General features: G+C 38.8%; 1 protein-coding gene across 1 annotated transcript in view; it reads right to left on the reverse strand.

The window, feature by feature from the left end:
* drd2a (dopamine receptor D2a) overlaps window positions 1–4,626 on the reverse strand; it is a 66,470-nt gene extending 61,844 nt beyond the window's left edge. The window contains exon 1 of the mRNA XM_084716950.1: window positions 4,230–4,626. The gene's annotated coding sequence lies outside the window, so the exon portion shown is untranslated. The remainder of the gene's footprint in view (window positions 1–4,229) is intronic.
* Between the last annotated feature and the right edge of the window lie 9,931 nt (window positions 4,627–14,557).

Raw genomic sequence — 14,557 nt, forward strand, 5'->3', positions numbered from 1 at the left:
CACTAACACAACTGTGGGGAAAGTGCAATGATTATCAGCATTCCTGGTCTGCTGTAAGAGCCGTGTTACCTGTGCATCATGATTAGAAGATGTTTGTGGACCTTGTCTGAAAGCATCACAAATAATTATATATGTATCAAAGTATGCATGGCGTACTAGACATTTACTTAGAATTTACCCTTTTTTTCCATAAATGTGCAATGCCCCACTGAAAAACTACTGTGACATCGCCAAGAGTGTCCCTATTGTAAACTGCATATCTTCTGTCGTATCTTGTAAAACTGAAAGTAATGCTTCAGTTTTAAAGGTCCAGTGGGCACAATTTTCTGGAGATGTACTTGCAGAATATGGCAGAAACTGAATATAATATTCTGAAGAATGTTAAAACACTTGCATAAAAACACTTAGGCTAAAGTTTCCCTTAAAATTTAATCTAATGATGGAAAAAAAGAAAGGAAGGAAAAAATTAGTTGCATAAAATCACCATATGGATTTCTTTAGGAAGACCCTTTAAGTTCTGAGTGTTTGCTCATAGCTTCCCTTATGTGTTGCTAGAAGGTCCTTAGTAACAATTTTCCTCAGAAAATTTGAAGGGACCCATAAGAGTCCTTAAAAAAGGGAAACAATTTGTGCAACATAAGACAATGGCTGAATACATGCTGAGTGAAAAGGAGGACACATTGTATTTGACAAGGAAAAATCAGCTGGACACTGTGAGTGATGTGCAACTTGGTAGAGGGTACAGATTTAGATTTTCAACTCCAAATGTTGTGTCACCACCCGTCACTGTTTCATATTGAAGCACAGGATACCCTTTAGTCACTAAAGTCGAGCAGTTGTGTGAGATGCATTGGTTAACATAGTGAAATTCTTGCAGTTTGATTAGGTTTAGGCAAAAAAAAAACCAACAACAACAAGTATGTTACATTATGTACATGACATCACTGAAGCAACTCATAAGATGAAAGTCACATGATATAAGTCATGTGTGGTGTTATGTACCTTAAAACTTTTAGTACCATTTTGGTTTTACATGGGACACAAACCCTGGTTTTCTGGGTGAAAGTCCTGTTCGAGCCATCCATCCACCCCACCTCTTTCATGTGACTTTGTCCCTCTATACACTATGTCAGCAGCCTGGTCCATCTCATTCAGCTGCAGAGGAGTTTACAGTGAAGTCACTCCTGGTCTATCTTTTTCAGCTGCTAATGGATTCTGTGCATGTCAGTATGAGTCGTTGAGAGGCGGTGACAAAACGTTTGCATTTGAGGAGTTGAGATCAAATGATCAGGAATGAGACTGGTCCAGAAGATCATTCATAACAACACTGTATTCAACATCACTATGTGTTGATCAATAGAATTTTTTTCAAAATACAAAATATTACACTTCATAATGTGTTGTGTTCATTACACAAGCTATGGGCTGGGTCCAAATTGACTTGTCTGTCGGTCCAGATGTGGACTGTGGTTCAGACTTTGGGAAGTCCTGTCCTTCACACTTGTAAGGGGAGACTGAGATGAGGTGTTTGCAATCCGCAAGGTCTCCGCTATATGTCACTAAATCTGACACACTGCTCCTTTAAGGGGTTTGATATTTTTTTCTTATGGTTTTGAGCACACTTGCACCATCCCGGCATATTTTGGATTTCTCAGGAGAAAGGCTTTCAGATGTATCTGTTTAATAAATGAGACTGTAATTTCACAGACCGGATCAAATTTGGGTGGCAGAACCCCGTAAACAAACAACATTTGCTTGGGTTTGTAATTGGATTTAATAAGCAGAAGCTGTGACACAGTGTTGTTTTTGTTGAGTGCATGTCATCTCTCTTGGGAGCAGTGTGTTGAATTTAAATGTCACTATTGACTGACCAGCTGCATCAAGTGATTTGGCTTTAAATCCCTTAATTATTGTACCAATAATGAGCCTTATCCACTTAAATACTGCATTAACACTTTAATGTAAATCCTTACATAAGCCAGTCACTCATAATGTAAAGCCATTGCTGATCTGCACATGGCATGCTCTGGAATCTGAGTCCTTGTTCCTGGTATCTTTTCTTTTTCCTTTTCCTGCTGAGATAAATATCTGTTTTCAAATGGACACCTGTCAGGAAACATGCAGTAGATTTGATTCAGTGAAGCTGTCTGTGTCAAACAGCTGGACCTGACGAGTGAGCGCGCCATCAGGCAGCTGTGGCGAGGCTGTTTTCTTCACAACAAGGTGTGACAGATCAGAGACGTGAAGGTGTCCAAATCATATGGACAAACAGCATGTCTCAAGACTGTCACCGGTTAGACAGCAAACAGACAGAACATCCAGTCTCAGCAGATATTCTGATATTTAACTAAAGATGCTTTCACTTGGGATTAACTGTCCTCTCCTCTCTATTAAGAAACCGTTCAAATCATTCATTCATGCCAAAGTGGAGTTGACATATCTAATTTTCCTTGTCCTATAAAACCTGACAGTGTCCTTTTTACTGACAGCACAAATTTGGCAGCTGGGTGTTATGTCCATGGCTGAGCTATCCAGAGATCCATCAGCTGATTTACAGAACAGCTGCTGACCAGATGTCACATCAGTTTTTTGTTATCATGGAAGGTTTGGTAATATTATTAACCGTGTTTGTTTGTTCTTTTCCCTTTTTGTCTTCAATTACTGAGTCATTAACATGACTATGGCCTGACATCAATATCCACAACATCATGATCATCACTCTTACTGCTGCAACTAATGACTATTTTCATTACTGATTAATCTTCTGATTATTTTCACAGTCAGTTTATTAGTTGTTTGTATAAAATATATCTATAAAGTGTCATAAAATGTAAATCAGTGTTTCCCAGATAATGTCCTCAAATGTCTTGTTCTGTCCACAACTCAAAGATATTGAGTTTATTGTTGGAGGAGTAAGAAAATTTAAGAAGCTGAAATTAGCAAATTTATACTCAAAAAAGTAAAAGGTAACGTTTTCCTAAAAATGATCTATGGACTCATATAAATCATCACCTATGACCCACTTGAAATGCGAGTTTGTGGCTGTATCTGCAGAGAACCTGCTCTCCCTGTATTTTGCAGTGCTCAGGATGAACCAAAAACATTGATATTTGCAGTCTTGGCATATTTCAGGTATGTTTTAAGAGCAACTCTGACAAATTCTACGAATTCTACCAGTAATTAATGATCAGAACATTTGGCGATTAATTTAGTAGTTGACAACTAGTGGATTAATTGATTAATTGCTGCAGCTTCAATCACTCTGTCACTTATTTGGAAAATAGCAAACTTGGCGTAGGGGTGCATGATGATATCAAGGAAAAACGCACTAAAATACTGTAAATCTGTGTTTAGAGGGACCAAATGCAGACATTTGAACACTAATACAACACTGCAGCAACATCCTACATCACAACAAGGTCACTATAAACTCTCTGTTACAGTCACAGATAGTACCTTCTTAGCCTGCACACTTGGATCAGGAGAGCTGCCTGCAGATAAACCTCCTCACTGATATTGTCTGATGCTGTTGTTAACTTGTAAAAGCCGCTCAGCTCAGAGTGTTTATGGGATCCAGGACGAGATGTGCAGCCAGAAGAGAACAGCCGTCACCTGCCCTGCACGAAGAAGCGCCGTGTCGAGGACACGTCGCCTCTGGAGGACCCACCACTAATTACAAACTGGAAGGCACAAACACATCTGAAATAATCAGCGCTCCGTGGGCTGAGAGGAACAGCTTGACACGGTCAGGCTCACACACTGCCACGGATCAAGAATCAAACTACAGCTCACTCACGGCACTTTTCCTGCACTGGATTACACCGAGAGCAAATGTTTGCTTTCAGTTGTTTTACATTTAATGTTGACCCGGATCAATACTGTAAACTATCGACCTGTTATACAAATAAATTCGCCATATGACGCGTAGCTGTGTATGTGCAAAGAATGACCGACTCAAAGAGTTGGAAATGGGCGAATAATGCGCGTTAGGCTGGAAACAGCAAATTCACCTTGAAAGTTAATATCTCTGGAATCACAACCAATAAATCACTTTCTATCACGCTGGCTCTCTCATTAGGGAGGACTGGACCAGTGATCCACAGGACAGAGACGCTTTTATTCTTTAGGGCAATTTTTATGGCTACAGAGTCAATGAAGCTATAAATTATCATGTTTTTTTGCCAAGTTTGTCTTATCACACAGGAAGAAAAAAAAAAGAATTGTCTTACCTTCACGCCATAAGTTTGACTGAACCTTTGTTTTTACAGACACCGGCTGTTAAATCCAGAACATCCACAGTTAACTCCCACTGTATCCTTCATTTGCTCTGCACATTGTTTACTCTTTATAAATGAATCGAGTCGGAGCAGTGGCTCGGGTGCGAGGCATCAGTACAGGCTGGTAGCAAGAAAAACTGAACGGGTGATGAGAGCCAAAAAAATACACAAATAAGAATGTTAAAACTGTTTTAAATCATCGACTGTCTCCCGATTGTTTAGCAAAAAACTAAAGGAACAATTTTCTTCTATTTCTGTCGCCAGAGAAGTGAAGCAGAGGCTGAAAGTGTGCGGTGTCCGTCTGGTGTCCAGGAGCTTTACGCACGGAGTTACCTTCAGTACTGACGGAGGCAGGAGACGCGGAGACTGTGAAGAACTGTGGAAATCAAGGCGGGGTTACATCTGTTTAAATCCCGGCAAGGACGCATGTTTCCTGCCTGGATGAAACCTTATATTGCCTTATTTTTTTTCTCACATTTTTCGTACTCCACTGTCCATATTGCGTCATCGGCTGCGCTTTTTTGTAATTAGTAAGTGATGGGGAAAAAAGAGCACAAATGGGGATATAAAGTATGTCATCATCTGATGCTCCAGGGCATTAGAGAGAGAAATAATGTAATAATGATGGAGCACCAGGGTTGCGATGACTACAAAATTTTTTTCCGATACAATTATTAATTAAAAATGTCGATAATAACTTAATCCAAGTACCATAATACTAAAACAATGTAGCTAGTCTATTTTCCTTTTACTTTCCATCTTTTCCATTTTACTTTTGGATGACCTTAATACAATATATGGTGAAAAGTTTTAGACTTTTATATGTTAGTTGTAAATTCATTACATCATGCTCAAGCTTCAAGTAATCTGCCATAAACTTAGACTTGTCACCCACACATCACCCAAGGTGAAGTCACAGCCTTCTGGTGCACCTAACTGCAGAAAAAAAATCTGAACTGAAGTGGCGAGAGAGAAATTATTTTTTGATCCGATTTGAATTGTGCCACAAATCACACATATGTTTGTCAATTTAAAAGATACATTTTCAAGTATTTTGAAGACACAATTAGACTACAAACCCAGAAGTCACATGAGTGATGTCAGGACTTTCTCCCTCCAAAAGCTATTTTTAGCTGCAGAGGCAAGGATGCCTGAGTGTTTCCCTGAGATTTTTATCACAGAAAAGCAGGTCTTACTCATCTTTTCCCTTCACTGAGGATAACTGGACCAAGAGTCGCTGGATAAAACACTTCAAGTAACATAATGTCACAAGGGACACTAACCTTTTGTGTTGATGGCCTCTGTGTAGCTATTGTTAGCAGCTGTTCTGTGTAGCTAATGTTTGCTGTTGATCTGTGTAGCTAACATTAGCAGTTGTAGCTGACATCAGCAGATGTAAATAACATGTGTGGTTGGTCTTGCCTGTGAATGGTTCTTTAAATTACCTCATGATAATGAACTGATTTTAAGATTAACTGGTTTCACTGAGACCAGACTGGTATTGTGAGACTTGTAAAGCTAATAACCTTCATTTTTACTAAATGTATCAGTAATCTGATTGCACTTTTTTCTGTAAATGAAATACAGTTACCTTTTTTGTATCCTAATTATGTAATGCCGTTACACATGATCTGTTACCCCCAAAACCCGAGCAAACATTCATGTCAGGGACTAGGTAATGTAGTGGGAAATTAAACAAATAGGTGGGCTGTAGTGGACTGGTTCTCTCTCTGTCTTACCCCTCTATGCCTTGTCTATCTCTGTCTCCCAAACTCTCTCTCTTAGGAAACAATAATTATTTTTCTCATTAAAATAAATTATTATTTTATTTTACTTTTCTCCATTTATAAACCCTGATGTTATTTAATAACTGATGTGTCAGTCCTCAGAGCTCAGCCGACAGTCATTCCTGCCGTGTAATCAGGAACCAGTTTCCACATGGGATGCTTTGTGAATGCAATTAACTAGCTGGAAGGAGAGAAAACCAGTAGTATGTTGTGCCCTTAGGATGTGCATTGAGACACAATGTACCATGAATTTCACATCACATCACTCAGACCTGCAGACTTGAGATGCGTAGAAGACAAATTAAACACAGACCAGCTGCTTCAGTCTGTCCATAAAGACAAGTCCAAACCAAGAGAAGAGCAGTTTGATTATTAACTTACTGTAATAGTCTTTCATCAGGACCCACTTTTGACCTTGTTGCATTGAAATAGGTAGTTTGATTGTAAGTGTCAACTGCTCCCAGCCACATCCCAAGTGCTTGTGAAAGGATACAAGGACTGTTGACATAAGTTTGTCATGACATACTGTATGTCAGACGTATAGCACATGAGTGTTTTTGAGTGCTGCACAGGTTTTCCACATTGGCTTTCTTTCTGTAAACAGTGTTTGTTGTGTCTGAAGTGCATCCTCCTGGAAAGCAGCAGTGATGATCACAGACTTGTGTATGGAATTGTGCTCCTAGAGAGTTTCTATCATCATTTATAAGGATCGCATGTATGATTTTATCTAAACCTGGCAAACAAGTTCACGTGCATGTAATCAACATTTGTTTGAATATTCAGTAGCTTTACATCACCCTGCTGCACTCCTTCACACAGGTGATATTTTTGTTAAAGCGCAACCTGGTTAATATATATCACAACATAGTATAGTTACATTCAATATGAAATAATCCACTGAAATTTAATAAATTGCCAAAGATTCAACCAACAAAAGTATAATATAGTATTACATTTTGTGTCTCCTGTTAGCTGTATGTATGTAGTATTAAAACACTATTTATACACATATTTCAGAATAAGTCCTTTTTACAAGAGTAGATTTTAACAGAGGCAGAATTAGTAATTTTTGGACCGAAGCCAATAACAGGCATGGGGCCCTAGACGTCCCTTTATCTCCCCCATTTTCAATCCTTTCATAAATTATAAGTCATAAAAATGAACTTGTATTTATGGTGATGCTGAGGATGAATTAAGGAGTCTCACAGCCTGAGGAAAGAAGCTGTTCTGAGGTCTGGTGGTAGGGCAGCAGGGCAGCAGGGCAACAGGCTGTGGCTGTGTTCAGTAGTATCCTCCTGCTTCCTCCTTTTTTCAGCAGCTAATGTTGTAGCTTTATTTCATTTTTCAACAGTCTGCACACCTCACAAAGCTGTTTGTTCACACAAGTTGACTTTTGTCTTCCTAAATAATTTCAGATGCACAGTAAGACCATGGAGTAGTTGTGGTGAGGCACTGAGAAACTCATTAATTAAGCATCCTGATGCCATTTTCATGTGTGGATTTTTAGAAAGACAAAATTAGGAAAAAAGTAAAAGAAAAAACTTTCTTAACTAGAACTTTATGAGGTGTTTTACGGGGCCCTTTGTAGCCTAAAGCAATCACCAACCTTTTAATGTCAAGTCCCCCTCTAGATTTTAATGTTAGTATCTCCCAACTTTTACATAAACATTTTGAATGCAACACTGTTACTGTTACATTGCTCTGGACATGTTGTACTGGGTCCATTTTTTTGTGCATTTTGGTCATTCCTGGTGCAAAACATGACAAAATGCACACACATACACAGCTAGTGTAGGCAGTTTATTTCATAGTTTCATAATAACCTTTAAGCATAATGTAACTCAAGTGATAAGGTTAAGCTCCACTGAATTAAAAATAATCTTCTTCATTATTTTGCATTCATATACTGTAGCCTGTCAGTCTACTCATCTCTTTACACTAACCTCCAGTAATGCCACACACCTGCCAGATTTATTGTATTATTTCTTTCCTACTGCAAAAACTCTCAAGCCACTAATACCACCTGAAGTTTCCACTGCATTTGCTTCCATGTAAAATCTAGCTGCATGCAACAAGTCTAGAGATGTTCCCCTGGGGCTGCCAAAAGGCATTCTGGGATATTAAGGAAACAAGTAATTGAGTGTAAGCAACACAGGCTGAGGGAACAAAGCAACAAGCTAAATTAGAACAACCAAACCCCTCGCAATGGATGAAACATCTCAGATTAGTGATCCAACCTGCATGTGGAATTTTCCTCACAAGGAACGGCTTTTCTCACTTTTGTACTCTAGTGGGGACATCTGTACTTGAGCAGGGAGCCAAATCACAGTTTAGACTTTTTCACTCATTCGCACATACACACACACACTCAGATGCATACGCCCATACAGTACACACACAAACATGCACAGTCCCCAGGCTTGTTGTGGGAGGCACAAACACATCTAACTGCTGACTGCCATAAGGCAACATTGCAGCCTGGTGCTGTCTGATATGGCCTCTATTAACTTGAGTTGATGAGTGGATGTTGGCAGAATGCTAAATAAATCACAGCAGCTTAGCTGACGGTGCTCAGTTCATGCTCCTTTACACGCTGGCTTCACCCTCGTGTCATGCTAATGAAACGTTCCACAAGCCACCGAGGACTTCTGTCAGCCCACAGATCCACAATATTGCGTATAATCTTTATGTCAGAGGGTACGGGGGTAATTGGCATCCATTTTTAGCCTCATGTTGAACAGGACTTGGAGAGACAGATTGTGGATTCCAGACACACAGGCTCCTCTCTCAGCCTGGCCACGACACAAAACCACCACCAGTGAGCGGATGCCGACTTGAGGTGAGCCAGGGAAAGGCACAGACCTGGCAACACGGAGGACGCCACTGTGACACAAAAGCATCTCACTCCATCTTTCTGTCACAGCAACACATAAAGCAGAAACCTTTCTAAATACAGTCAGACAAGCTTATAAACTATGATGCTTTGCTATAAATGCTATAATTTAATTAATTTACTATTTTTGTGCCTTATTTGATTGGAACACATACAGTATACATAGACAAGCTGAAAACAGCCATCTGATGCATAGTGTTTGTAGTGAATACTAATTTGCAACACTAATCCGAAGAAGGTCTTTTATTAAATAAGAGATTGAAACAGTGAGGCAAAAACATGGTAAACTGAACACAACAAAATATCACAAAACTAAGTAAAAACTGAGTATAGCAAAAAAGACTAAAGTACAAATTTAAAGACACTACATTTAAAAACAAAACATAAATACATATTGCTGAATTAGCGAGGATTTGTTGCTTTCTTAAAAAGTCTGAGACTAGTGATCACGTGGCATTTTTGAAGACTAGGCTCTTTTTGCAGAAAAAGCTGAGCAAATGTGGCAACGGTGGCGCTTTATTTACTTTTTGTTAGTAAAACTCAATTGTAAAGACACTCGATATATTTAATTTCAGTCAACCAACCAACTACAATATGAAAATCCTGCTTTTACATTAACTCAGTGTACATAAAATAATATAAAATAGACATGAAGACATAACAAGATTGTTATTGTAGGCATACAACTAAATTATCTGGTAACTTTTGAAAACAAGAATCAAAGCATAAAAACAAGAATAAAAGAAAGGATAAGAAGAATTAGCAAGATAAATATCATGAGGTAACATCCTCTATCTATTGAGACAGAGCAGGTACACTGACAGTACAACTTACCAACTTAAACTTTCATTTTCCTCATTAATATTATTATTATTTGATTTTTTTTTTATTTTACTTAAATAACAGTTATGTACCAGAATATTTTTATGGAGTGATATTAGTGCTTTAAATAAAGAATCTGAAGACTCCACTGCTGCCATTGAGTAAGATCCTGAAAGTGAATCATATTTTATGCACCAGCAGTCATCGTTTTACAGCTGACCTCATCCTTTAATTAATTGATGATATTACCACTGGTTAGCACTAAATAAGTGTGTGACATCCTGCGCTTGACACTGAGTCTGGTTCCCTTGCTGGCAGTCACACTATAACCTGACATAAACTGTGTTGACTGAGACAGAGAGACAAAGAGTTTGGGCATGACTGCCAGTTTGGAGGATGATGATGATGACAGCAGAGAGGTACCACTGAGAGGAGTTAAGGAGATGAGGAAGAGAGAGAGAGATGAAGGCAGGGAGGAGATACCAGCAGCTGCCTTTCCTCCAGGGAGAGTGGGGCATTTGAAGCATCAGACTGACAATATTCTACACTTTTCATATTGTAAGCACATCCCTATAAAAAAAAAGCCAAACCCAAAACTGAATTGATCCCAGTAAAGTTTTGTCTGGGCAGGAAAAGTCTGGTATAGCCTTTTCCTCTGAGCTATAGAGATCAATTGTTTCCCAAAAACTTTTTAAAAAACCATCAGTGGGCTACACTGCTGCACTCTGTGACATATTTCTTCATTACCATGAACATGGGCACTGTGTAGTTCATTCTGAGTCTGTCCCACTGACTGTTGCACCGACTATGTATTAATCTGACACTTAAAATAGTCCCTAATTAAAGCACAGCAAAAACATTGAAAAGTTCAGAGTGGCCCTGACTCCTGAATCCTGTCCTGTTTGTTCCAAAGATTAAATGTTAGCCTCCATTCTGGAGAGCGCTGGTTGTTGAGTCTCATTCCCAGGTTGTCAAATACACTTTGGTCTGGGTTGAATGTTGAATCTTTTGTTGAGTGGCTCGGCCTTTTCTCATCCCACATTGCTCAAAACATCACTGTGCCTAAGGACAGCCTCACAGTGCCGTTGGCATGACTGTAGACTCTTAGACTTGTTTAAAAATTAATTTACAGCCTATATCTGTGGTCTATTTTTGAAGATTATTTATTTTGGGCTTTGAATTGGATTGAGAACCACAGACAGGGTAGGAAAGTTACTGAGAGGCAGACTAGTGTAACAAATTGCTGGTTTTGGTCTTTTCAAGATTATACAATGACGTAAGAAAAATATTTATAACACCAGCCTTATCCTTTAATAAGAAAATGGTGTTAAACATCTGTAAAACCAAATAAAATGCTTCTTTTGCTCACTTATTCCTTATAGTATAGTGCTATGCTACAACTGAATAACTGATCCAGTACTTTCCTAAAACACGTATATACTGTATGTGGTTTTAAGTTTAAATTTTTAAATGATAAAATATGAATGTATTATTGAGAGAAGAAAGACAACTGCAGAAAACTGAGTGCAAAGCTGCTTAACAACACAAAACTCAAGAGAGGATAATAGATGAAAATTAGACTGAATGGTAATAGTAATAAAAGTGGATTTAAATGTAAGAAATTAAATTTATTAGAAGGAAAACCACTGCACGCCCCAGAGAGAGACTGGAGCCCTGCTTAACTTTTTCCTCGTTTCACAGATACTGATTTAACTTGTACACTGAGCCAGAGGACATCATGGAAGAAAGATGTATCCGGCAGTGTCAAAACAAAGAAGAAGCTGCTGTCTGCAGGCAGGATTTATGTTTATTTCATAAGCCTGTTTAATTGTACCATTTCCTGTGCAATGTGTGATTGAACTCATTACAGTGGAGTGGAGCTCTACAGCAGCCATGGCAACTTTCCATCTTGTTTCATTGTTACATTTTATCAGATGCTACAGCGCAGCGGCAGGTAGGGGGACGCAGGAGGAAGAGAGAGACGGAGATGTCCTGAATGAAATATAAGTGCAGCAGGAGGAGGAGCTGTGAGGTAAATAATTGATGCTGGATATTTTAAAATCTTATCAGTCCCAGTTTCATTGCTTTGTGATGGCCAGACACTAAATCTTCGTCCATGAAAGGAATCAGATGCAAATTGTGGTTTTGTGAGAACAGCGAGACAGAGGAGACTTAAGGTAGTGGGAACAGTAAACTAGTGGTCTGATAATTGTGAAGCTCAAGGTCACTCATTTCTGAGGCTGCCAAGCTAAGCAGCATGTGGACAGCATGATGGGCCACTGTGGAGTTGCCTTTGCATTCTCAAAATGAGCTTGTTAGCCTTATGGCTGCCTGTGGCTGAGTACAAAGAGGGTTTATCTGCAATGAATTTGTTAAGATGCTTTCATGTATCCTGTTCTGGCTTGGAACTGGTTGCAGACTGATTTAAAATTAAAAAAGCTTTTCCCCTCAGTGAGTTTGAAGTGATTACATACAACCCAGAGGCCAAATGGAGAAATAGCTGTTCACAGTTTGATTGAAGCTAAAATCAATTCATATTTTTGCCTTTGTTTCCATTGTCTGTTGGATTTAATTGTACTGTTGTTCACGTCCAGTGTTGCATATTTCTCAGTAGTTTCTTTTTTAAATGATGGATGGATGGATCATTGGATAGATAGATAGATAGATAGATAGATAGATAGATAGCATTTATATCTGATCTGAGATTCACTAACATTGTTTTAATGTAGCTGTTAGCAGCGTAGCTTTATGCAACCTGTCCTGTCATTTTTTTTTTATCACAGGCAAAAACATAACTTAACTAGCTAGTTTTCCTAGCATTCACTTACACTTAGCTTGCCTTATTTAAGCTCCTGATAAAAGTTTGAAATGGTTCCAGTCATCTCAGTAAGTGTTGCATTGCAAAATTTAAACAGTGCAGTGTGTTTTGGATTCTGTTTTGTAGATGAACTATTTATTGTTGTTGTTTGCAAGGACATCACCACCCCCCCAGACTGGGGTGGGGAGGAGTGACAGCTGATAACAGTAACTAATTACAAATTGGAAATAACTGGTGACATTTGAAGCAAAGCAATATTGCTAACAAATAAAAGTAGACAATACACAGTCAAATTAGTGATATACGCACAGTAGTGGTCTTGATTTGTCTTGACAAAATCCATTGTCCCCTTGTCTTGAACCAAATAAAATGCAGTTGATTCTAAGACAAGACCGAGACTTTCAAAAAGTGTTTGTGAGACCAGGCTTGAAGCCGAGACTGATGGAGTAATACAGCACTAATAAAAAGATAGCTAGATAGATTTAAAAAACATATGGAAGCCTCCTGGCTCGTGTAAGAGGTGGTTAAATATGGCTGAACCTAAAGATTGAGCAGAAAGCTTATTCTGCAGATAAAGAGACAGCCATTTAATAGACTGCAGAACATAAACAATCCATACTTGTGCAACGTATTAATGTTAATGGCAGCAGCACTGTGATATGTGACTTTATTTATGTGCAACTTTACTGGCTTTATTGTGCTGCTGATTCAAGTGCTGCCTCCCTCCAGAGGCTTCATCGGTGGCTTAATCAGCTCCATGTTGGACAAATCCTGCAGAGGGACACATGTCATGTAATATTACACTTTTAGTTTTCACTCCTTTCACGCCTCTGTCATTAGTTGCTCATTCTGCATAACTGGAGGTGAGAAGTTCTTTTCACATAATAGACAAACAAATGCATTAGGCCTAAATCACTACATGCTATAAATATTAGAAGTGAAAAAAAAAACAGTAAGGCATAGGTCATGTTATATTTATCAGTTAAATATAAGCAGGACATTTTTTCTGTGTATATTAGTTTTAAAGGAATAGTTTTTCACTTTATGAATAGCATAATTGCACAGACATAGAAGACTGACACACTCATGTCTGTCTCTGACATGAAGCTACAGCAGCTGGGTTTTCTAGCTTATTATAAAGACTTGAAAATGTGTGATCAAAGGTAACAAAATCCTCCTTCCAGTACCTCAAAGTTGATTAATTAAAAAGTTATATCTCATTTGACATTCCATATAAAAGGCAAAGTGTTAAAAGTTGAGCGATATAATGTGTTAATTAGTGAGCTTTAGATGTTCTGCTAGGCAAGCTAATCTGGATCCAGCTTAACATTGGCAAAACAGATGAGAGACTGGTATCAATCTGCTTATCTAACTCTCGGCAAGAAAGCAAATCAGTGTACCAAACAATTATTTAGCGTATAGAAGGCATAGACAGTATAATGGCCACACCACACTGGCTGCTGGAACAGCACATATGCATGGGCGAACCTGCTTTTTTCAGCCATATTAACATTTTTGAGCAACCACACAGCCCCTAGTGAGTGCAGTTATCTGCAAAAATACACAGTGAATATGATCTGTTGACATAGCAACATCACAATAGCAACATGAGACCACTGCAACAACAGTTTCAGTGTCTATATCTGTAAAATATGCCACACAGATGAACAGATCTTTCTCCTTTCTCCTTCTCTTTCCCTAACTCTAGCTCTCTCTCTGATCACACCACTTTCCAGTTACAGCGTTTTCCTTCTCTTCAAAACTCTTCTGCAGACTCAGTGTAGAAAGATAGGGCTGGCAGGAGCAGCACCGCAGCAGAAATGCTATCAGTGTGGCCAACACAGGCATGTGAGCTGCAGCAGTTCAGTGAAGCCTGAGTGTAATAATTAGTGAACTAAGCATCCATGATGGTGACTCTGGCTGTCACAGTAATCAGTTCTGCTTGGTAAACACTTACTGA

Source organism: Lutjanus erythropterus, chromosome 4, assembly GCF_056507025.1.
Source record: "Lutjanus erythropterus isolate fLutEry1 chromosome 4, fLutEry1.hap2, whole genome shotgun sequence".
Taxonomy (NCBI): Eukaryota; Metazoa; Chordata; class Actinopteri; order Lutjaniformes; family Lutjanidae; genus Lutjanus; species Lutjanus erythropterus.